The sequence below is a fragment of the Odocoileus virginianus genome, chromosome 12 (genome assembly GCF_023699985.2).
Source record: "Odocoileus virginianus isolate 20LAN1187 ecotype Illinois chromosome 12, Ovbor_1.2, whole genome shotgun sequence".
In the NCBI taxonomy this organism is placed as follows: domain Eukaryota; kingdom Metazoa; phylum Chordata; class Mammalia; order Artiodactyla; family Cervidae; genus Odocoileus; species Odocoileus virginianus.
In genome coordinates this window covers 12,228,888-12,254,328 of record NC_069685.1, presented here as the reverse complement: position 1 = coordinate 12,254,328, position 25,441 = coordinate 12,228,888, and the positions used below count along the sequence as shown (strand labels likewise).

At 39.1% G+C, this 25,441-nt stretch overlaps 1 pseudogene; it reads left to right on the top strand.

The window, feature by feature from the left end:
* The first annotated feature begins 16,708 nt into the window (after positions 1 to 16,708).
* LOC110140001 (peptidyl-prolyl cis-trans isomerase A pseudogene) lies at positions 16,709 to 17,251 on the top strand (annotated as a pseudogene).
* Positions 17,252 to 25,441: the final 8,190 nt, after the last annotated feature.

Here is a 25,441-nt window from a genome sequence, read left to right as displayed (position 1 = left end):
TCATCAGTATCACCCACCAGGTCTTCCTACGTCATGGGAATTTGCCATCACTCAAAGCCTCTTCATCCTCCTATAAATATGGAATGCATTCACTGAGTTTCTTGAACCCAAACCAGTTTCTTCAGGCAGCTCTTTAGTGGATTACTCCCTAGACTTCAGTGTACCAAAGAATGACCTTCATGGCTTTTAAGATTGTTAATTTCAAGTCCTATTTCTAGGGATTCTGCATTAGCAAATTTGGGTATATCCAGGAATCTTTATTTTTTATAAAAATTCATGCTAGATGACATCCTCTGAGAAACACTGGTCAAGGGCAAAATACAGACACTCCCTTGAGACTTTACCAAAGAAAAGCTCTCTCCAGTCCCAACTCTGCTGGGAACATCCCCATGGAATCACTGTGGAATCAAAGAAAAACTCTCAACTACTCCTCCCTCCAAGTAGGGCACAAATCCCAGGTGGCTCAGTGGTAAAGAATCCACCTGCAATGCAGGAGACAAGAGATTCGGGTTCAATCCCTGGGTCAGGAAGATCTCCTGGAAGAGGACATGCCAACCCACTCCAGTATTCTTGCCTGGGAAACCCCATGGACAGAGGAGCCTGGCGGGCTACAGTCTATAGGGTTGCAAAGAATCCGACATGACTAAGCACAGCACAGCCAGGTGCTGGGAAATATATGAGAAGGTTAGCTTGAAGCTGAGAGATGATAGGTAAAATCCAAACAGATATTCTAATATTTCTTACAACACTTCGGTTAGGAATAGGTGATAACCTAAATAATAGATGCCTCTTGCTTCATTTGGTTTTAGGCACTGTTCCAGATGTTCAAGCTGGTTTTATAGAAAAGGCCGAGGAACCAGAGATCAAATTGCCAATATCCACTGGATCATTGAAAAAGCAAGAGAGTTCCAGAAGAACATCTATTTCTGCTTTATTGACTATGCCAAAGCCTTTGACTGTGTAGATCACAATAAACTGTGGAAAATTCTGAAAGAGATGGGAATTACAGACCACCTGACCTGCCTCTTGAGAAACCTATATGCAGGTCAGGAAGCAACAGTTAGAACTGGACATGGAACAACAGACTGGTTCCAAATAGGAAAAGGAGTATGTCAAGGCTGTATATTGTCACCCTGCTTATTTAACTTATATGCAGAGTACATAATGAGAAACGCTGGGCTGGAAGAAGCACAAGCTGGAATCAAGATTGCTGGGAGAAATATCAATAACCTCAGATATGCAGATGACACCACCTGTATGGCAGAGAGTGAAGAGGAACTAAAAAGCCTCTTGATGAAAGTGAAAGAGGAGAGTGAAAAAGTTGGCTTAAAGCTTAACATTCAGAAAACTAAGATCATGGCATCTGGTCCCATCACCTCATGGGAAATAGATGGGGAGACAGTGGATGTTTCCACTTCACTGTCAGACTTCATTTTTGGGGGCTCCAAAATCACTGCGGATGGTGACTGCAGCCATGAAATTAAAAGACACTTACTCCTTGGAAGGAAAGTTATGCCAAACTGGATAGCATATTAAAAAGCAGAGACATTACTTTGCCAACAAAGGTCCATCTGGTCAAGGCTATGGTTTTTCCAGTGGTCATGCATGGATGTGAGAATTGGACTGTGAAGAAAGCTGAGCACCAAAGAATTGATGCTTTTGAACTGTGGTGTTGGAGAAGACTCTTGAGAGTCCCTTGGACTGCAAGGAGATCCAACCAGTCCATCCTAAAGGAGATCAGTTCTGGGTGTTCATTGGAAGGACTGATGCTGAAGCTGAAACTCCAGTACTTTGGCCACCTCATGTAAAGAGTTGACTCATTAGAAAAGACCCTGATGCTGGGAGGGATTGGGGGCAGGAGGGGAAGGGGACGACAGAGGATGAGATGGCTGGATGGCATCACCGACTCGATGGACATGGGTTTGAGTAAACTCCGGGAGTTGGTGATGGACAGGGAGGCCTGGCGTGCTGCGATTCATGGGGTCGCAAAGAGTTGGACACGACTGAGTGACTGAACTGAACTGAACTGGCAGGAAAAAACTGAAGAACAGCTTTGGCTTAGGTATGGCTTACCCTCCGGTGCTGTCTTGATTCAGGCCTGCTGAAATGCAGCCAGAGACGGTTAGACTTTCCTCCCAGAAGATGGGGATGCTTGCATCTCACTTCCACATCCTGTTCCTGTGCTATCATCATTCATCCCCACCACCCTGCAAGTTCCATTATGGAACCTGCCATTCAAAGAACTGGCTTCACAGACACTTGACCTCTATGTACGGGGATAGAAACCTTTTTGAGAGGATGAACTGTCTTGCTTACTCCTTTATGTCCACTGTCCAACACAGTACCAGGCATAGAATATGAGCTCAAAAAATAACATCTTGTTTAAATATTGTAATTCTTGCTATCTTCTCTTGTAATAGGGAAGAAACTTTGTATTCTATTACAAGTTAATCACTAAAGGGATGTTGTCTATAAGCTTAAACTATATGTAATGACCCATCTCTGGGAACCCTGCCTCCCAAGTAATGAGCATTAAGCTAAAAATACCTTTGTTTAGCTCACAAGAAACATCCTGACCAGGCCCACCAGTGAATGTCTGCAGGAAGGAAGAAATGAACACATCCCGTCCAAAGGCTGATGGGAACCAGGAACTGTTTGGCTTTAGTCTCTTCCCTTTGAGTATAAAAGGAACCTGACTTCTAACTCAGGCATAATGATTCTTTGGGACACAAGTCTGTCATCTTCTGTTTGCCGGTTTTCCAAATAAAGTCGCTATTCCTTGCCCAAACAACTTGTCTCTCAATATGCTGGCCTGTCATGCCGTGAGCAGTACCATCTCACGGCAGTAACCCTCTTCCTATGGAAATAGAGAACAATGACTTTGCTAGACTTTTTCAACTTCTAATTAAAAAAAAGAAAAAGTTTAAGAACATTTAATTCATCATGATGTAGATTTAGGCTTTAGACATTTAAAAGACTGAGGCATGAAGCGCCCAATGATAATGAGACAGGTATCAGAGTTGAGAGTTAAAGGCAACCTTAGTCATTTCCTAGATCTGTGTTGTTCAATGCAGCAGCCACTACCACTTGTGACCCTCAAGCACTTAAAACTGAAGCATATTGTAGGCGTAAAACACATCAAAGATTTGGCATGAAGAAATACGTAACTTATCTCAATTTTTAAATTGAGTGTATACTGACAAGATAATATTTTAGATACACTGAGTTAAAAAATATTAAAAATTTAAAAATACCAATATCATATGGAGGTGTGGAAGACCAGGAAGGAGCATTTACTGACAAGGTAACATCTGGGAAGACCTCTCATTCAATAGCACATGTTGGGAAGTACTCATTACACCACACCTTGTGGTATTAATCGATAGAAATCAGTTGCCTTTTTGCTCTCCCTAGAGCTACAAGAATTTAATTATCCTTGATTAGTCCCAATATGCTGAAAAGCTATATTTACTCAAAGGTTAACAGGTGAAGAGTTGCTTGGAAATATATATATAGGCATTATTTTAAATTATATTTATGAAGAATGTGGCCACAGACATAAATCCCCATTTGCTTTAAGTGATGCCAGTGATTCATATTTAAGTCACACGTGGAATTTTCAGACAGAGGACTCTAGGAATAAAGACATAAATTTTACCAACATTTCCCAAAACTGGTATTTGAGGAAAGAAAATTAGCTCATATAGCTGCAAGGAATGGGACACTTTTTTATATTTAGTGAGAGAACTGCCTGAGCAAGTTATACAATTCCCAACACGTCTGTTTTTAGCCAGGAAGGGGAAAATCTGATAGAATGTTTCTGAGTTCTTTGATGAAGAAGGTGATAGGACACATATAGAGACTGCTCTCAGTAACAAAGGAGTTCCCAGGACACACAGCTGCTCAAGACAGCATGTGTTCGGGGAACAGTGAAAACATTACTATTCGTCATAATAAAATGTTTCGATCTTTCTCAGATGCCAAGAAATAGTCAAATGTCTTGGGCCAGTTCCAACTCCTTTTGGTCAGCCCTCTCTTACCTCTTGTGGATGTTCTTTTAGCAGCAATGTGGAAAAAAAAAAAAAATGTGAACTAGGAGATGCACCCTCCAGGAAGAAGAGGGAGTGAACATACCAACAGTTCCTGTGTTAGGTGTGGAGGCAGCTGCTGAGTCTCAAATGCACGCAGAAAGGCAAATTTAAAGATCAAGGACACAGTGCTGCATTGTGTTTCCCCCAACTGCATTTGATACCTCATATTTTTATTGCTTTTTCTTAGAATATAAAATTGATCTTCACATGGCTCTTCTAGAGCAGGTCCTGGTTTCACCTTTCAGATTAACAGAGGAAATCATTCTATTCTTCTTCCGATCTTGAAGCATAAAACTTGGGTCTACAGGAGCCCCAGGAGCGAAAGCTTTCTGTGCTTCAATCACCAAAAGCAAGTTAGGCAAAGTTGACTTTGTTAATTGAAACCTAGCTATGACTTACACATATATTTTTACACATTGATAATGACATAACATTGAGGAAATGTCTTTATTAAGTATATTTTAAAACACAATGATGAATTTTCACAAATCACTCATTTATCTTCTGGATCTGTTGACAGGAGAGAGTACTATATGGAAGCAGGAGCATTTACAAAAGAACGAGATCCGAACCATTCCCTCAGGGATACAAGAGTGAAATTCCATGCTTAGCCATGTCATCAAGGGCCTCAGAATACCCGGAGGAGATAGGACTGGACCATACAGAGAGGGAATTGGTGGCCACAAAACTGAAGTGATGATCTGAAGGACTGCCTCACCACAGGCTGTCAAAATACCTGGATTCCACCTTCAGAGCCAAACTATGACCACCTGAAAGATCAATTAATGTTCAAGTGTTATACCTGCGAGAAGTGTGCATTACTTTATTAATTCCACACTTAGCATGGATAAGATAAAGCAAATTGCGATGTTCCCTAGTGAAATGGCTCAATGGGAAAGAAAAGTTTGAAGATGAGATAGGAGTTTCATATTATCCTGAGTAGGGACCTTGCTTGCTTTTGCAGAGAGGTGGCAGATGGCAAGCCAACGGTTAAGTGTGTGGACCCTGAATAAGGGTGGGTAGAAGTTAGAAAAGGATAAGGGGAAAGTCTCAGGGCCTGGCACTCTGGATCATTTGATGGTAAATCTTACCAAGTGAGGTCAGAAGGTTTCAGATCCTGGAAACTGAGAAAATGTCTCACCATTTGGTCAGGTGAGGCTGAAAGGAAAAATCCACTTTGAGGGAGTGGGGATGGTGTTTTTAATGAGAAGTGCAGCTCTGGGGCGGAGAAGGCAGTGGCACCCCACTCTAGTCCTCTTGCCTGGAAAATCCCATGGGTGGAGGAGCCTGGTGGGCTGCAGTCCAGGGGGTCACAAAGAGTCGGACACGGCTGAGCGACTTCACTTTCATGTTTCACTTTCATGCATTGGAGAAGGCAATGGCAACCCACTCCAGTGTTCTTGCCTGGAGACTCCCAGGGACGGGGGAGCCTGGTGGGCTGCCGTCTGTGGGGTCGCACAGAGTCGGACACGACTGAAGAGACTTAGCAGCAGCAGCAGCACTGGGGAAAGCATTGCAATTCTCGCTGTTGACAAGCTCAAGGAAAGTGTTTCTGAGATGGTGGAGTGTGAGTCACTGTGGAAAGAGATGGAAATTTGTATTTTATTTTAATAATTATATAGGTTTAATATCTATCAGAAAAATATAAGTAGCATGCCAAACCTATGATTTCATGAAAACTACAATTTATAAAGAAGTAAAAAAAAAAAAAAACAGTTAATTTAGAGGAAAACATTAACTGGATAAGGAAAATCATATAAGCATATGAATGAAGTGTGTAAAACACTGTTTTAGAAATATTTGGAAAACAATGTAACACTGGTCTATTTAAGAGTTATGGTATAATTTTTTGTTGTTTAGTCACGAAGTCATGTCCAACTCTTTTGCAGCCCCATGGACTGTAGCCCACCAGGCGCCTCCATCCAGGCGATTCTCCAGGCAAGAATACTGGAGTGGGTTGCCATTCCCTTCTCCAGGGGATCTTCCAGACCCAGGGATCGAACTCTAGGCTCACGCATTTGCAGGCAGACTCTATCATCTTAGCCACCAGGGAAGCCCACAAATGTAAAGTGCTTTGCAAACCTGAAAAACGGTGAAGATCTCAAAAAACGGTTGTTTTGATATTCTTATTATCCCTTTTACCTCTGTCATTTTTCAATTTTTAAAAATACTTTTGACTAATCTTAATCACTCCTCTATAGATATGATACATACTTTGGTTTTGTATGTCATGGTATTGTTATAAAAGATCAAGGCAAAGCAGAGTTTACTTCCAAAGGAACTCCTGATAAAATGCCTCCCTAGGTGATTCAACCATGATCGTTCTCCGCTTATGCATTTCTAACTCTTAATTCTAATCCTAGAAGATCCCAAGAGTCTACCTTTTTTTTTTGTGGAAGCCAAAATTCCAGGAAGTCTTCATGATGATCCTTTACTCATTTGAAACTTCCGTAAGAGCAGACCGACCTTGTAACTACATGACACATTCCTTAATTTGTGGGTCATCTGCCTCTTTCAGAAAGACATTGAAAAGGAATCTTCTGTTTCTTTATCCAGATTCCATGTGCCAATTGCGGGGCCCACATAATACTGGGAGAGGGCCACAAGGACACATTACTGACACAACTCTCTTTAGTGCCAACTTGATCAGGGGAAGCTTTCTAGAGTTGAATCCTAACACTCATTGATTAGACTATTAGCCTAACCTAACAGGAACCTAAACTATCAGATAACTAGGGCAAGGCTATCCTATTTTGAAGCAGCCTTTTGCAACCTCTTCAGTGTTTTTATAATATACTTTCAATAATGAAGATATAATTGTCATCGTGATACCACTGATCACCACTGCCATCATGGTTTGATTAGCAGAATACTGTCTTTGTAACCAGCATGGGTTCTGGTGTGAGTCCCAGCCCTACTGCATACTGGGTGACCTTTAACCAGTTCTTTATTTGGAGGCTGGGCGGGGGGGAAAGCCTGGTGACTTGGGGGATTTAGTTCCCCAACCAAGGATTGAACCTGGGCCACAGCAATGAAAGTACTGAGTCCTAACCACTGCCTGCCAGGGAATCCCATAGTCAGCTCTCATATTTCTCAGTTTCCCTGACAATAAAATGGGAAGCATGTGTAAAATGCAGAACACAGTGTCTGTGTTGCATGTGGCCAACTGTGGGCAAAACATGATATAAATGTTGAGGCTGATGATGCCACACACATCCCAACAGGGTGTTAAAAGGTCTATTGTGATGAAGTTTTGGGGAGGGCATGGCAGGCCTCCCAAGCTGGTCCAAAAATATCTTGCCAGGGCAAGTGAAGGAGGCTGGTGGGGGTTTCGTTGTGGTTAGTAGGTAGGGCAGGCTGAGGGTGGGACCTTTCTGGTCTGAATCTCCCACTGGTGCCAAAGGAGGGAGCACAGCCTGCCTTTATTTCCCCCAGATGTGGGGCACAAGGGACAGAAAGGCTTAAACGCTTTGAGCAGTAAAGCATCAAAAAACTGCATTGGAGCAAGTGACCAATAAATGATGTCTATTACTACATTTCCCTTCCTCTAGTCTCTAGGTTCTACCACGTGGTTCTCAAGGAGTTTGGACCTAATCATGTGACAAACCATATAAACTGAACATATAGATTTTGTCTGTTATAAAAAGGTCTTTCACTTAAACCTCATTCGGCTATACACTACAGATTTTTGAGTTCCTGGGTGCCATTTACCGACAAAGCATCACCCTGAATGCATTCCTACTGTCTCCAAAAAACCAAATCCATGTTCCTATGTGAGCACTTCATTAGCAATGGAAAATATCTTAAGAGTAGTGAAGAAAAGTTTCTATATTTTTAGATGTATAAGAATATGTATATGTAGGTATGATTGTAAAATGTCTCTGCATATCATAAAAAAGCATGATCATTGATTACAACATTAGTATCAGTATATTAGAATAATTTTTACATTTTTATCAGTCTTTGAGATGGTTAAAAGTATTAATATTAATCTCAGGAATATAAGAATATGAGTGATAGGTGTGCTGTTACTTTAAATTTTGATGCAAAAGTCAAGGAGAACTTTAATGTTGTGGTTTGTGTATCAGTTTTACTGTAGCATGATTTACATGCAATACATGTAATAATTTTAGGTGTACGATATGATGAATTAGGCTTCCCAGGATGGTACTAGTGATAAAGAATCCACCTGCCAATGCAGGAGACAAGAGACGCAGATTCGATTCCTGGGTTGGGAAAATCCCCTGGAGTAGGAAATGGCTACCCACCCCAGTATTCTTGCCTGGAACATTCCATGGACAGAGGAGCCTGGCGGGCTACAGACCATGGAGCTGCAGCAAGTCAGACATAACTGAGCACACATACACACACATGAATTCTATAAATGTACAGTCATGTAACTACCACAAGTAATCATCACATTGCATCACCCCATAGAGTTCTTACAATCTGTGTAGTCAGTCTCCTTCCCAGAATGCCTAGCAACCAACCACTGATTTGATTTCTATTACTGTAGTTTTACCTTTTGCAGAATTTTATATAAATGAAATCATACAGTATGGTGTCAAGTCCCTTGTGTTGGTTTGCTATTGCTGTTGTAACAAATTACCACAAAAAGTAGCTTAAAACAGCTCAAGTTCTTTATCTCAAGTTCTCTGGGTCTCAGGTCCAGGTGTGGTGTGGCTCAACTGGGTCTTCTGCTTAGATTTCACAAGGTCAAAATCATAAGGCAGTGCTATGCTCCTAACTGGAGATCTGGAAAACAATCTGCTTCCAAGGTCATTCAGGTTGTTGGCAGAATCAGTTCCTTGCAGCTGTGGGACTGAGCTTTTCCTGCTGGCTGCCAGCTGGGGTTCTCCTTAGCTTCTTTCTCTAGTGCTTGTACATGGCCCTCCAATATCTCAGAACCAGCAAAGGCACATCACATTCTTGTCAAGCTTTGAATCTTTTGGACTCTTCCCTTTCTGGCTGTATCTCTATGACTCCAGCTGGACAAAGTTCTGTGCTTCTAAAAGCTGATGTTATTAGACCGGGTCCACCTGGATAAGCCAGGATAATCTCCTTACATGTTAAATCCTTAAGCCTAACAAAAGGGATTCTGCAGATGTTAAGATTATTTAATGCAACATATTCATAGAGTCCAGGGATTAGGGTGCGGGCATCGTTTGGATGGCACCTACCTACCTCACTGCTTTCACTTTATATAATGCTTTTAAGGTTCACCTACACTATTGTCTGTATCAAACACGGGTTTTTGGTTTTTTTTTTTTTTTTTTGGTTGAGTACTATGCCATTATAAAGATGTACCACAATTTGTTTATTCATTACTAGTTGGTGGCCACTTGGGCTGCCGCCAGTTTTTGTCTAAAATTAATGAAGTTGCTATGAGACATTTGTATACAAGTCTTTGTATGAATACATATTTTAATTTCTCTTGTGTAAGAATCTTTCACTTTAGGAAAAAATGCCGAATTATTTTCCAAAGTTGCAGTACCATTCTGCATGTCACCAGTAGTATTTGAGAATTCTAGCTGTTCCACATCCTCAGCAATAGTTTGTATTGTCAGCTAAAAATACAAATAGTTTCTCTCATGAGGGTGATGGGTATGGAGAGGTGTTTCACTGTAGTTTCAATGCCCTAGTGGCTAATAATGTTGAACATCTTTTCACGCATTCATTTGCCATGTATATTCTTTGACAAAATCTTTTTTTTTTTTTTGCCTGTTTAAAAAAATCAGTTGTCTTACTGAGCTATGAGAATTTTTTTATGTATTCTGGTTACAAGTGCTTTATCAGATATAAATTTTGCAAATACTTTCTCATAATCTGTGACTTACCTTTTCATCTTCATAAATGTCTTTCGAAGAGCAAAACATTCTAATTTTGCAGAAGTGCAATTTAGCATTTGTCTTTTATGTTTGGTGCTATTTGAGAAATCTTTGTCTAACACAAAGTCACCAAGAGTTTTCTCCTATGTTTTATTCTAGAAATATTAGACTTAAGTTCTGACCTATAGTTTGTGATCCACTTTGACAATTTTTTAATATGATGTCAAATAAGAAGGCTGCATGTTTTTCTTTGGCTCATGGATATTTAATTACTAACATCAAGTGTTTCAAGATTATCCCTTTCCCTGTAACCTTTGGTGAAAACCAATTGGCCATGCACCTATAAGTCTATTTGTGGACTCTTCTGTTTTACTGGGTTATGTCTGTCATTATGCCAAACCAAATTGCTTTCATTACTATAGATGTCTATAACACTCTCATAGTATATCCTCTGATTTTATTCTTCTTTCAAAATTGCTTTGTCTATCCTAATTTCTATACAGTCAGCCCATCAAGTTCTACCCTTGAAAAACTTGGTATTTGATACCAAAACTATAAACCAATTTAGAGAGAAATGACTTTGTAACAATATTGAGCCATTAGATTGATGAGCATTGTATATATCTCTATTTAGTGAAGTCTTTTTAGATTTCTATCAGCAATGCTTTGTAGCTTTTAGTGCAGCATCTTACAAATTTTTTCTTAAATTTATCCCTAAGTATTCCACATTTTTAAGCTATTTTAAATGGTTTATAACTTCAATTACTATTTTTTTAAAATCAGTATTGGCTTGGTTAAATTATTTAACTCTTAAGTTTGTTTCTTAATTTATAAATTGAATATGTCATGTCCATTTTGCAAGGTTAGCACAAAATTAATTAAAACGTACCTAGAAGTAAAAAATTATTATAGGATAGATACTCTAGAGAAGTCATCTTATTTAAGGCATAAAACAACACTTTTAGGTAAGTGCTTGTCAGTTAAATGATGATGTACCCCTCGCCCCAAAAAAGTGTGTCCACATCTAAATACCTGGCACCCTTGAACATAATCTTATTTGGGGAAAGCATCTTTGAATATGAAACTAAGGATCTCAAGATGATATTATCCTGCCCAATCTAAGTGGACCCTAAATCCAATGACAAGTGTCCTAAGAAGAGAAGACAAAGGCAGAGAATGGAATTTTACTACCACAAGTCAAGGGACACCCTGGATGATAAGAAACTGGAAGAGGCAAGGAATAATTCTCTGCTAGAGACTTCAGAGGGACCTGCTAATACCTTAATTTTGGATTTCTGGCCTCCAACAAAACTATAAGACAATAAATCTTTGTTGTTTTAAACCACCTGGTTTGTGATCATTTTGGCAACCCTAAAGAAAGGAATGCCAAAGACTATGCTTTCACATTGTGGTGTTGGACAAGCCTCTTCAGAGTCCCTTGGACCACAAGGAGATCAAACCAGTCAGTCCTAAAGGAAATCAACTCTGAATATTCATTTGAAGGACTGATGCTGAAGGTGAAGCTCCAATACTTTGGCCACCTGATGCAAAGAGCTGACTCATTGGAAAAGACCCTGATGCTGGGAAAGATTGAATGTAAAAGGAGAAGAGGGCAGCCGAGGGTGAGTTGGTTAGATAGCATCATGTCTAATGGATATGAATTTGAGCAAACTACAGAAGACAATGGAGGACAGAGGAGTCTGGCGTGCGGCAGTCCGTGGGGTCACAAAGAGTTGGACACAACTTAGTGACTGAACAACAACAAATAAATGAATACAGCACTATTATCCTCACTTTACAGATAACGAAAACTGGGTGCCAGAGAAATTAAGTGACTTTCAAGGTTCCACAGCTATCAATCAAACAATTTTTCCTGACCCGAATCTGCTGTGATTAATCATTCCACTATATTCCACATGCTAGATTTTGTGATCATCACAGAAGGCACTGGTCTCCTTCCCCTTACAATCTTTAAAACATCATTCCTAAAAATAAAGAAACTGGGTTTATAGTACAAAAACAGACCGACAGCCTCCTAAGTACACAAAGTTGGTGTCCAATTGTCTCTTGAGTTTCTCTTTCAACTGGGCTTTTTCTTTTGTTTCTGATGCTCTTTAGGATCTCTATATAGATATAGCAGAGCTAAAATTTAGTTTGCTTCCTATACAAAGGGTTGAGCAGAAGAGAAGGAACAGTGTCCAGAACAAAATATATTTAACTTTTGTTAAACAAAAAGAATAATTAATTATAATCAATTATTAAGAGCAGGATGTTGAAATCCTCAACTATAAATTATGTAGCTGTTATTTTTCATTTTCATTCTATCAAGTTTCATTTAAAGTGCTTAAAAACTCTATTATTAAATATTAAGAATTTTTAACTGTTGATGAAATGATTATGAAATGACTCTTGATCCCCGATCTTCTTTGTCCTAAAATCTAATTTGTCTGGTACTATAAAATTTATTTCAGCATGGTGTATATTTTTCTATCTTTGTACTTAAATTTACATCTTTACATCTTTATATTTAAAGAGGGTTTCTGGTAGACACTGTATAGTTGGGTCTTGCTTTTGACAACCTTTGCCATCTAAATTGGGTGGCTAGCCTAGTTACACTTAAAGCAATTATCAACACAGTTGGTTTTAAATCTACCATTGTCTTGATTTAGACTGCTTTAAACAAAATACGATAGACTAGATGACTTACAAGTTATAGGAATTTACTTCTCACAGTTCTGGAGGATGGGAACTCCACAATTAAAGTAACTGGTGAGGACCCACTTCCTGGTTCATAGACTACTACATTTTCACTGAGTCCTCACATGATGCAAGAGGGTAAGTAAGCTCTCTTGGGCCCCTTTTATAAGGGCAGTTCAGTTCAGTCACTCAGTCATGTCTGACTCTTTGCGACCCCATGAATCGCAGCACACCAGGCCTCCCTGTCCATCACCACCTCCCGGAGTCTACCCAAACCCATGCCCGTCTAGTCAGTGATGCCATCCAGCCAACTCATCCTCTGTTGTCCCCTTCTCCTCCTGCCCCCAGTCCCTCCCAGCATCAGAGTCTTTTCCAATGAATCAATTCTTCACATGAAGTGGCCAAAGTATTGGAGTTTCAGCTTCAGCATCAGTCCTTCCAATGAACACCCAGGACTGATCTCCTTTAGGATGGACTGGTTGGATCTCCTTGCAGTCCAAGGGACTCTCAAGAGTCTTCTCCAACACCACAGTTCAAAAGCATCAATTTTTCAGCGCTCAGCTTTCCTCACAGTCCAACTCTCACATCCATACATGACCACTGGAAAAACCATAGCCTTGACCAGATGGACCTTTGTTGGCAAAGTAATGTCTCTGCTTTTTAATATGCTATCTAGGTTGGTCATAACTTTTCTTCCAAGGAGTAAGCGTCTTTTAATTTCATGGCTGCAGTCACCGTCTGCAGTGATTTTAGAGCCCCAAAAAATAAAGTCAGCCACTGTTTCCACTGTTTCCCCATCTATTTCCCAAGAGGTGATGGGACCAGATGCCATGATCTTAGTTTTCTGGAAGTTGAGCTTTAAGCCAACTTATTCACTCCCCTCTTTCACTTTCATCAAGAAGCTCTTTAGTTCTTCACTTTCTGCCATAAGGTGGTATCATCTGCATATCTGAGGTAATTGATATTTCTCCCGGCAATCTCGATTCCAGCTTGTGCTTCTTCCAGCCCAGCGTTTCTCATGATGTACTCTGCATAGAAGTGAAACAAGCAGGGTGACAATATACAGCCTTGACATACTCCTTTTCCTATTGGGAACCAGTCTGTTGTTCCATGTCCAGTTCTAACTGTTGCTTCCTGACCTGCATACAGGTTTCCCAAAAGGCAGGTCAGGTGGTCTGCTACTCCCATCTCCTTCAGAATTTTCCACAGTTTACTGTGGTCCACACAGTCAAAGGCTTTGGCATCGTCTATAAAGCAGAAATGCTGTTTTTCTGGAACTCTCTTGCTTTTTCAATGATCCAGCGGATGTTGGCAATTTGATCTCTGGTTCCTCTGCCTTTTCTAAAACCAGCCTGAACATCTGGAAGTTCTCAGTTCACATATTGCTGAAGCCTGGCTTGGAGAATTTTGAGCATTACTTTATTAGCACATGAGATGAGTGCAATTGTGCAGTAGTTTGAGCACTCTTTGGCATTGCTATTCTTTGGGATTGGAATGAAAACTGACCTTTTCCAGTCCTGTGGCCACTGTTGAGTTTTCCAAATTTGCTGGTATATTTATAAAGCCACTAATCACATTTATAAGGGCTCTACCCTCAAACTAGTAGATCACCTCCCAAAGGTCTCACCTCCAAATGTTACGTTGAGTATTAACTTTCAACATACGGATTGGGGGAGGGGCACAAACATTAGATCTATAGTAACCACGTGCCTGTTATTTTTTTTCTGCGTTTTGTTACCTTTTCCTTCTTTTCTGTCCTTCAATTGGATTATGTTTTTATGATTTCATTTTCTATTATTGGCTTGTTTTTTGGTTTGGCTTTTTTTCTGGGTTTTGTGGGATTTTTGTTTTTTGTGATTTTTCTGTAGTTTACAGTGTACATCTTTCACTTATTATAATTTACTTTCAAAAATGTCATTTTTATATTCAGTATAATAACCTTACAGCAGTATATGTTCATTCCACACCTCCATCTTTGTACTACTACTGTAATACATTTCACATTTACTTATGTTGTAAACCTACAGCACATTACTACTTTTACTAATCAATTATATTTTATAGAGATTTAAAAATTAGGGGAAAAAGTCTAATATACTTATTCATGTGCTTGCCACGTCTGGTGCTCTCCATTCATTCATTTGTAAGATGCACATTTCCATCTGGAATAACTTTTTTCTTCTGCCTGAAGGACTTCTTTTCTTTCTTCTTGTAGTGACAATATGCTAGTAACAAATTCAGATTTTAGATATATGTAAAGTCTTAAAGCTTAACATTCAGACAACTAAGATCATGGCATCTGGTCCTATCACTTCATAGGAAATAGATGGAGAAACAGTGTCAGACTTCATTTTTGGGGGCTCCAAAATCACTGCAGATGGTGACTGCAACCATGAAATTAAAAGACACTTACTCTTTGGAAAAAAAATTATGACCAACCTAGATAGCATATTAAAAAGCAGAGACATTACTTTGCCAACAAAGGTCCATCTGGTCAAGGCTATGGTTTTTCCAGTGGTCATGCATGGATGTGAGAGTTGGACTATAAAGAAAGCTGAGCACCAAAGAATAGATGCTTTTGAACTGTGGTGTTGGAGAAGACCCTTGAGAGTCCCTTGGACTGCAAGGAGATCCAACCAGTCCACCCTAAAGGAGATCAGTCCTGGGTGTTCATTGGAAGGACTGATGCTGAAGCTGAAACTCTAATACTTTGGCCACGTCATGCAAAGAGTTGACTCATTGGAAAAGACCCTGATGCTGGGAGGGATTGGGGGCAGGATGAGAAGGGGACAACAGAGGATGAGATGGCTGGATGGCATCACTGACTAGACGGGCATGGGTTTGGGTAGACTCCGGGAGGTGGTGATGGACAGGGAGGCCTGGTGTGCTGCGATTCATGGGGTCGCAAAGAGTCGAACACGACTGAGTGACTGAACTGAACTGAAAGTCTTTTGAAAGATCTTTTTGCTGAGCTTATAATTTTCCCCGTGAAAACTTTAAAAATGTCAATCCATGTGTTCTTACTTTTTTTTTAATGAGAAGACTACAGTTATTATTAGTTTAGTCATAGACTGAATTGTGTGGTCCCCACCCTCCAAATTCCTATGTTGAAGCCAAATGTGACTTTACTTAAAGATAGGGCATTTAGGAGGCACTTAAGGCTAAATGAGGTCACAAGGGTGGATCCTGATCCCATAGGATTGGTGGCATTATAAGAAGAGAGAGACCCCTCTCTCTCTCTCTCTCTTCCCCTCCGTGTGTACCTGCTCAGGAGAAAGACCATGTAAGCACACAGCCAGGAAGCGGTCATCCACTCATCAGGAAGAGATCCTTCACCAGAATTCAACCATGCCAGCATGTGATCTCAAACTTTCAGCTTCTAGAACTGGGAGAAAATAAATTTCTGTTATATGAGTTACCCACCCTATGGCATTTTATTATGGCAGAGAGAACTAGAAAATATATCCTAATTCTCCTATATGTAGTATTTTTGTTTTCTATTAGTTGTTCCCAGAAATCTGACTATGTTATGCCTTAATGTGGTCTCCTTCATGTTTTCTGCTTAGAGTTAACTGAATTTCTTGGATCTTTAGGTCTGTACTTAAAACATATTTTAAAAATTTTGGCCATTATTTTTTTCAAATAACTTTCCTGTTCCCCTCCCCAACCAAACCTTTTCTGGGGCTTTACTTACAAATATAGTGGGATGCTTGACCTTGTTCTATAACTTACTGTGCCCTATTCACTTTATTCCAGTCTCTTTTCTGTTTTATTTCAATAGTTTCTATTTCTAGGTCTCCAAATTCACTATTGTATTTTCTTCGGAAGTATCTAATCTGTTGTTCACTCCATCTATGCTGTTTTTTTTTGCCTCAGGTATTGCGTATTTCATCTCTAAAAGTTACATTTGGGTCTTTTTTATATCTTCCACTTATGATTTCCTCTATCTTCTTGAATACATTCAGTATTTTTATAGATGGTTTGATGTCCTTTTCTGCTAATTCTATAATCTGTAATTACATTTTATAAATATATTTTGTCCAGTTTTAGATTTGTTTAAGATGGGGAAGTAGGCCTTGCAGACACCGCCACCCCGGAGCCTTCCTTGCTGTCTAGCCATGGTCAACCCCACCGTCTTCTTCATCGCTGTCGATGGCGAGCCCTTGGGCCGCGTCTCTTTTGAGCTGTTTGCAGACAAAGTTCCAAAGACAGCAGAAAACTTTCGTGCTCTGAGCACTGGGGAGAAAGGATTTGGTTATAAAGGTTCCTGCTTTCACAGAATAATTCCGGGATTTATGTGCCAGGGTGGTGACTTCACACGCCATAATGGTACTGGTGGCAAGTCCATCTATGGCGAGAAATTTGATGATGAGAATTTCATCCTGAAGCATACAGGTCCTGGCATCTTGTCCATGGCAAATGCTGGCCCCAACACAAACGGTTCCCAGTTTTTCATCTGCACTGCCAAGACTGAGTGGTTGGACGGCAAGCATGTGGTCTTCGGCAAGGTGAAAGAGGGCATGAATATTGTGGAAGCCATGGAGCGCTTTGGGTCCAGGAATGGCAAGACCAGCAAGAAGATCACCATTGCTGACTGTGGACAAATCTAATAAATTTGACTTGTGTTTTACTTAACCACAAGACCATTCCTTCTGTAGCCCAGGAGAGCACCCCTTCACCCCCCTATGCTCAAAATATCCCACAATCTTTGTGCTCTCGTTACAGTTCTTGCTGTTCCATATTTTCCTTATCTCCCTCCAAGTTTAGCTGGATTGCAAAGTTAAATTTATGATTATGAAATAAAAACTAAACAATTTAAAAAAACAGGGAAGTAAACCCAATCCTTATGATATTATTGTGTTTAGAAGTGGAAGTCTCTAATATTGTTGGGACAATTGTTGAAGAGAGTTATCTGCTTTATGTCCTAAGGGTATAGGCAATAATTAATCAATTAGGAAAATACAAAAACTTTATCACTGAGTTAATTTCAACTTGGTGAAAACTAATGTTTGCTACAACTGAGCAAAAGCTATGATTAAATGATTAGAAACAGGCATTGAGTATGTTTTGAAGGCTCTACATGTTTCCTTTAAATACAATAAAACATTTTTATATCACTGTTTCTTCTCATTTTATACCACCACAATCACCACATTTCCATAAGGCTGATGGCATTTCCTACATTTGTACTCTTCTGTACCTCAGAAACATGCCTATACTACTAGAAGTAGTCTCACTGTTAGCTTCCAGCCATTTGGGGATCTTCACTTGCAAACGCCTAGAATAGTTTGCCTACAGAAACCCTACAGATGGAGTTTCCCAACTCTGGTTAGTATCTAATAAATGCTTAACATCTCTAGGCATCACCCGAAATTGATAAATGAAAAGGGAGCTGTAAAACTCTTCCCTTTTTGCACAAAGTTCTACTACTTAGTTATTTGAGATTAAAGTACTTGCTTAATTACTTGCTATATGGTAACTTCTTCGGAGAAAGGAATGTGTCTTGATGCATCATGTGCTCACAGAACCTATGCTGGGCACATGATAAGTGCTGTGAATATTTGTAGAAACAAGTGAACAGACTGCAGTTTATACTGAATGGCGACAAGAAGCACCTTGATTGTTTTGCTCTTATCTTTCAGAGTCTACACACTTGTGAATTCTTATACTTTAAGCCGAGCATCGAAAAAATTGAAAGGTAATAAAAATGACAAAGCATTAATAAAACCTTAGATGTTGATGGTGATTGACAAAATGTTTTAGTCAGGGACCCATCTGCGGTGGCCTATGAAGGCCAAGATGCAAAGTTTTAAAAGACCAGGTTACTAGCATCAGAATAAATTCCCAAAGGTGAATTCTTACCTTCAAGGTAAAACTTGATTCTGGTAGCATGAATTTTCATGGAAGCATACAAATTTAGCCCACCTTAAGATTATATTCCATAATTAAGAGTCCTTCTTTTACATGTTATTCTGTATTTCACTATTTAATTTTACAGAGGAAGAGACAGTAAACATTTTGGCACAGTCGTAAAATATTTGTGGAAATTTACTTGTCAGCAGCTGGCCACTGCTGTGTACTCTATGTCCTTTTAGCCAAGCCCAAATTTGAAGGAAAATAACAGATGTTCAGTTAATCATTTTTCCGTGTGTGTGTGTGTGTGTGTGTGTGTGTGTGTCTATGTGTGTGTGGCTGCCTTCCAAAGACATCAAACATAGGCATTGCTTACTGATGGTCATTATGTTTGGTTCCACACTACTCAACTGGCAAAAATAAAGTCAGTCCTACATAGGGCATTTGGAAAATAGTTTATGACAAAAGTTTCAACAGCAATGCTCATCAGCAATGAGATTATAATTTGTGTTGTGTGTTTTGGGAATAAACAACGATGCTAGGTAGCTATGTGATCTTAAATGACTAACATTAATGTGCTGGATGACTTCAGAAGTTAACCAATTGGTCTTTCCCTTTGGTAAACTTGGTTCCACTATATTCTGTAGGTCATAGAGATAAATTAATAGAATGACTTCTGCATCTAATTTATTACAATTGTCTGTAATTCTAGATTCTATTACAATTGTCTGTAATTCTAGTTATTTCATCTTTTTCAATGTGAAAGACTTGCATGATACCTATGTAACATTTTTTTTTTTAATTTATCTATTTTTGGCTGTGTTGGGTCTTCATTATTACATGTTGGAGCTACTCTTCCTTGCATTGCTTGCATCTCTCACTGTGGTGGCCTTTCTCTTATTCTAGAGCATGGTTCTGGAGCACACGGGTTCTGGGGCAAGGCTTCAATAGTTGTTGCACATGGACTCAGTAGTCGTGATCCACGGGCTCTAGAGTGCTCAAGCTTAGTAGTTGTGGTGCATAGGTTTAGTTGCCTGCAGCATGTGGGATCTTCTCGGACCAGAGATTGGACATGTGTCCCCTGAACCAGCAGGAAGACTCCCAACCATTGGACCATCAGGAAAGTCCAACTAACAGAATTTTAAGTCAACATTTCAATTTAGCATTCAAAGGCAACTAACTGACTGATAACTCAGCAATACACATAACTATAATATTTATACTGGCAAAGCTACCTTAAGTGATTTGCAAACTTGATTCACAACTTGAAATAGGGTAGGATGAGTGCTAAATGAGTTATGACTGTGATATAATGAGTTCTATATTTTTCAAAGATGCAGATGTTACTAAAATTAGTGTTTTCCACTTTAAAGTGGGTACCATAAAAGACCACATTTATTTCAGTTGTACCACCATTCAGTTCAGTTCAGTTACTCAGTCATGTCCAACTCTTTGTGACCCCATGGACTGCAGCACACCAGGCCTCCCTGTCCATCACAAACTCCTGGAGCTTGCTCAAACTCATGTCCATTGAGTCGGTGATGCCATCCAACCATCTCATCCTCTGTCGTTCCCTTCTCCTCCTGCCTTCAATCTTTCCCAGCATCAGGGTTTTTCCCAATGAATCAGTTCTTCGCATCAGGTGGCCAAAGTATTGGAGTTTCAGCTTCAGCATCAGTCATTCCAATGAATATTCAGGGTCAATTTCCTTTAGGATGGACTGGTTGGATCTCCTTGCAGTCCAAGGGACTCTCAACAGTCTTCTCCAACACCACAGTTCAAAAGCATCAATTCTTTGACACTCAGCTTTCTTTATAGTTCAACACTCACATCCATACATGACTACTGGAAAAACCATAGCTTTCACTAGATGGACCTTTGTCGGCAAACTGTGTCTCTGCTTTTTAATATGTGGTCTAGGTTGGTCATAGCTTTTCTTTCAAAGGGCAGGCATCTTTCAATTTCATGGCTGCACTCACCATTTGCAGTGATTTTGGGGCCCAGAAAAATAGTCTCTCACTGTTTACATTGTTTCCCCATCTATCTGCCATGAAGTGATGGGACTGGATGCCATGATCTTAGTTTTCTGAATGCTGAGTTTTAAGCCAGCTTTTTCACTCTCCTCTTTCACTTTCATCAAGAGGCTCTTTAGTTCTTCTTCGCTTTCTGCCATAAGGTTGGTTTCATCTGCATATTGGAGGTTATTGTTATTTCTCCCAGCAATCTTGATTCTAGCTCGTGCTTCACCCAGCCTAGCATTTCTCATGATGTACCCTGCATATAAGTTAAATAAGCAGGGTGACAATATACAGCCTTGACGTACTCCTTTCCTGATTTGGAACCAGTCTGTTGTTCCATGTCCAGTTCTAACTGTTGCTTCTTGATCTGCATACAGATTTCTCAGGAGGCAGGTCAGGTGGTCTGGTATTCCCATCTCTAGAAGAATTTTCCACAGTTTATTGTGATCCACACAGTCAAAAGGCTTTGGTGTAGTCAATAAAGCAGAAGTAGATGATTTCCTGGAACTCTCTTGCTTTTTTGATGATCCAAAAGATGTTGGCAATTTGATTTCTGGTTCCTCTGCCTTTTCTTTTTTTTTTTTTGACACTGAAATACATTTTATTAATAAAGAACGTTGAGATAAGCATACCAATTTAAATACAAGAATGCATCTTTGACTACTACTCCTCTGCCTTTTCTAAATCCAGCTTGAACATCTGGAAGTTCACAGTTCACATACTGTTGAAGTCCAACTTGGTGAATTTTGAGCATTACTTGGCTGGCATCTGAGATGAGTGCAACTGTGCAGTAGTTTGAAAATTCTTTGGCATTGCCATTCTTTGAGATTGGAATGAAAACTGACCTTTTCCAGTCCTGTGCCACTGCTGAGTTTTCCAAATTTGCTGGCATATTGAGTGCAGCACTTTCACAACATCATCTTTTAGGATTTGAAATAGCTCAACTGGAACTCTATCACCTCCACGAGCTTTGTTCACAGTGATGCTTCCTAAGGCCCACTTGACCTTGAATTCCAGGATGTCTGGCTCTAGGTGAGTGATCACAACATTGTGGTTATCTGGGTCATGAAGATCTTTTTTTGCACAGTTCTTCTGCATATTCTTGCCACCTCTTCTTAATATCTTCTGCTTCTGTTAGGTTCATACCATTTCTGTCCTTTATTGTGCCCATTTGCATCAAATGTTCCCTTGGTATCTCTAATTTTCTTGAAGAGATCTCTAGTCTTTCCCATTCTGTTGTTTTCCTCTATTTCTTTGCAATGATCACTAAGGAAGGCATTCTTATCTCTCCTTGCTATTCTTTGGAACTCTGAATTCAAATGGGTATATCTATCCTCTTCTTCTTCGCCTTTAACTTCTCTTTGTTTTCTCAGCTATTTGTAAGGCCTCCTCAGACAACCATTTTGCCTTTTTGCATTGCTTTTTCTTGGGGATGGTCTTGATCACTACCTCTTTGTACAATACCATGAACCTCCATCCATAGTTCTTCAGGCCCTCTGTCTATCAGATCTAATCCCTTGAATCTATTTCCCATTCCACTGTATAATTGTTAGGGATTTGATTTAGGTCATGTCTGAATGGTCTAGTGGTTTTCCCTACTTTCAGTTTCTCTACTTTCAATCTAAGTCTGAATTTGGCAATAAGGAGTTCATGATCTGAGCCACAGTCAGCTCCCAGTTTTGTTTTTGTGGATTGTATAGAGCTTCTCCATCTTTGGCTGCAAAGAATATAATCAATCTGATTTTTGTATTGACCATCTGGTGGTGTCCATGTGTAGAATCTTCTCTTGTGTTGCTGGAAGAGGGTAGTTGCTATGACCAGTGCATTCTATTGGCAAAACTCTATTAGCCTTTGCCCTGCTTCATTTTGTACTCCAAGGCCAAATTTTCCTGTTACTCCAGGTATCTTTTGACTTCCTACTTTTGCATTCCAGTACCCAATAATGAAAAGGACATCTTTTTTTGGGTGCTAGTTCTAGAAGGTCTAGTAGGTCTTCATAGAACTGTTCAACTTCAGCTTCTTCAACATTACCGGCTGGGGCATAGACTTGGATTACTGTGATATTGAATGGTTTGCTGTGGAAACAAACAGAGATCATTCTGTCATTATTGAAATTACATCCAAGTATTGCATTTTGGACTCTTTTGTTGACTATGAGGGCTACTCCATTTCTTCTAAGATATTCTTGCCCACATAATGGTCATCTGAGTTAAATTCTCCCAGTTGTGTCCATTTTAGTTCACTGATTCCTAAAATGTCAATGTTCACTCTTGCCATCTCCTGTTTGACCACTTCCAACTTACTTTGATTCATGGACCTAACATTCCAGGTTCCTGTGCAGTATTATTCTTTGCAGCATCAGACTTTACTTCCACCACCAGTCACATCCACAACTAGCTGTTGTTTTTGCTTTGGCTCCATCTCTTCATTCTTTCTGAAGTTAACTCTCTACTCTTCTCCAGTAGCATATTGGGCACCTACTGACCTGGGGAGTTCATCTTTCAGTGTCCTATCTTTTTGCCTTTTCATACTGTTCATGGGGTTCTCAAGGCAGGAATACTGAAGTGGTTTGCCATTCCCTTTTCCATTGGACCATGTTTTGTCAGAACTCTCAACCACCATTAATTGATGCATTTTTAAAGACTTCTTTTAAATTATATTTTAAAACTACAAAAAAAGCAGTATTATCATCTTACTTTCACCTTAAATATAAGTATACAGGTCAGTCACACCCATGTATTTACTGTACTTGGCTATTTTCCTCAACCATATTCATTTTAAAATTTGAACACATTGAGCACATAAAAAGGGATAAACTAGGTACTTCCCTTCATAGTCCAGGGCTAAGACTCTGCACTCCCAATGCAGGGGGCCTGTGTTCAATCCCTTGTCAGGGAGCTAGACCCCACAGGTTGCAACAAAGATCCCACATGCTGCAACTAATACCTGGTACAGCCAAAATAAATAATTTTTTAAAAAAGGAATGAATTACAGACTCCAAACAAATCTCTATTGAAAAAGTCTGAACATAGATATCATAATTAAATGTGTTCTGTAGAGAATCCCTTAAAATTTCAGATACGTTTGCTGTAGTGTCTTCTAAATTTGTGTGTGTGTGCACACATGCGCTAAACTGCTTCAGTTGTGTCCAACTCTTTGCAACCCTACGGACTGTAGTCAGCCGGACTCCTCTGTCTGTGGAATTTCCCAGGCAAGAATAATGGAATGGGTAGCCATTTCCTTTTCCAGAGGATCTTCCCGACTCAGGGATCAAACCCTAATCTCTTACATCTCCTGCATTGGCAGGCAGGTTCTTTACCACTAGTACCACCTGGGAAGCCCTTAAAATTCACATATTAAATAAAAATTAATCAGAAAATATTTATTAACTATGCTAAAAGATTAATAGGGCATGGTGTAAAATATCTGGCCTTTCGAGTTAGATTAATCTACCTTGTCACCTATCCTGTTATCTTGATAAATTATTTAACCTTTAAATTTCAGTTTCTTAATTTGTAAAATGAGAGCTATAATGTCCACTTTGCAAGGTTGTCCTGAAGATTAATAAAGATGAATTACCCCAAAGCATCTAGAACTCAAAATGTATTATACATCAGTTATATTAAGAAGGCGCTAATTTTAGCCTCCAAATAAGCCTTCCTATAGATTATATAATGGCCAAGGAATCAATTCAAGAAGAAGATATAACAATAGTAAACATATATGCACTCAAATAGAAGCACCTAAACACATATACATTAACAGGCATAAAGGAAAAAACTGATAGCAATACAATTTAACATTCCATCAGTGGACAGATCATCCAGACAAAAAACCAACAAGGAAGCATTAGACTTAAATGACATATTGGATCAGATGGACTTAATAGATCATATACAGAACATTTTGTCCAAAAGCAGCAGAATACATTCAAGTACATATGAAACATTCTCCAAGATAAATCATATGCTAGGTTACAAAACAAGTTTCAGTAAATTTTTAAAAACTGATATCATATCACATATATATTCTGACCACAATGCTATGAGATTAGAAATCAAGTACAAGTTACAAGATATACAAAAAAGTGGAGGCTACACAACATAACACTAAACAACCAATGGATCAAAGAAGAAATAGAAAAATACCTAGAGAAAACTTAAAACAAAAATAACAGTGACCCAAAATTCTTGGGATGCATCAGAAACAGTTCTAAAAGGGAAGGTTACAGCAATACAAGCATACCTCAGGAAAAAAGGAAACTCTCAAATTAATAACCTAACCTGACACCTAAAAAACCTAAAAGAATAAATAAAACCCAGAGTTAATAGAAGGAAATAAATTGTAAAGATCAGAGCAGAAATGGAGGTTAAAAACAATAGAAAATATCAGTGAAATTAAGAGTGGATTCTTTGAAAAGATAAACAAAACTGATAAACCTTTAGCCAGATTTGTGAAGAAAAAATGACAGGGGGCCTAAATCAATAAAATCTGAAATAAAAAGAAGTTACAACCAACATTCTAGAAATATAAAGAATTTTAGGAGATTACAATACACCAAGAAATAGACAACCTGCAAGAAATGGGCAAAATCCTAAAAACAATCAATCTCCCAAGATTAAACCAGGAAGAAATAGAAAATTTGAAAAGACCTGTAATAAAATTGAATCAGTGATTTTAAAAAAAAATCCAACAAATGAAAGTCCAGGACCAGATGGCTTCAAAGATGAAGTCTACCAAACATTTAGAAGAGTTAACATCTATCTTTTTAAAAAATATTCCCAAAAATTACAGTGGAAGGAATACTTCTGAACTCATTCTGGAAAACCATCATTTTCCTGATACTAAAATCAAACAAAAATACCACAGAAAAGAAAATTACATGCCAATATCACTAACTTAGACAAAAAAAAAAATCTTCAACATAATATTAGCAAACCAAATCCAATAATAT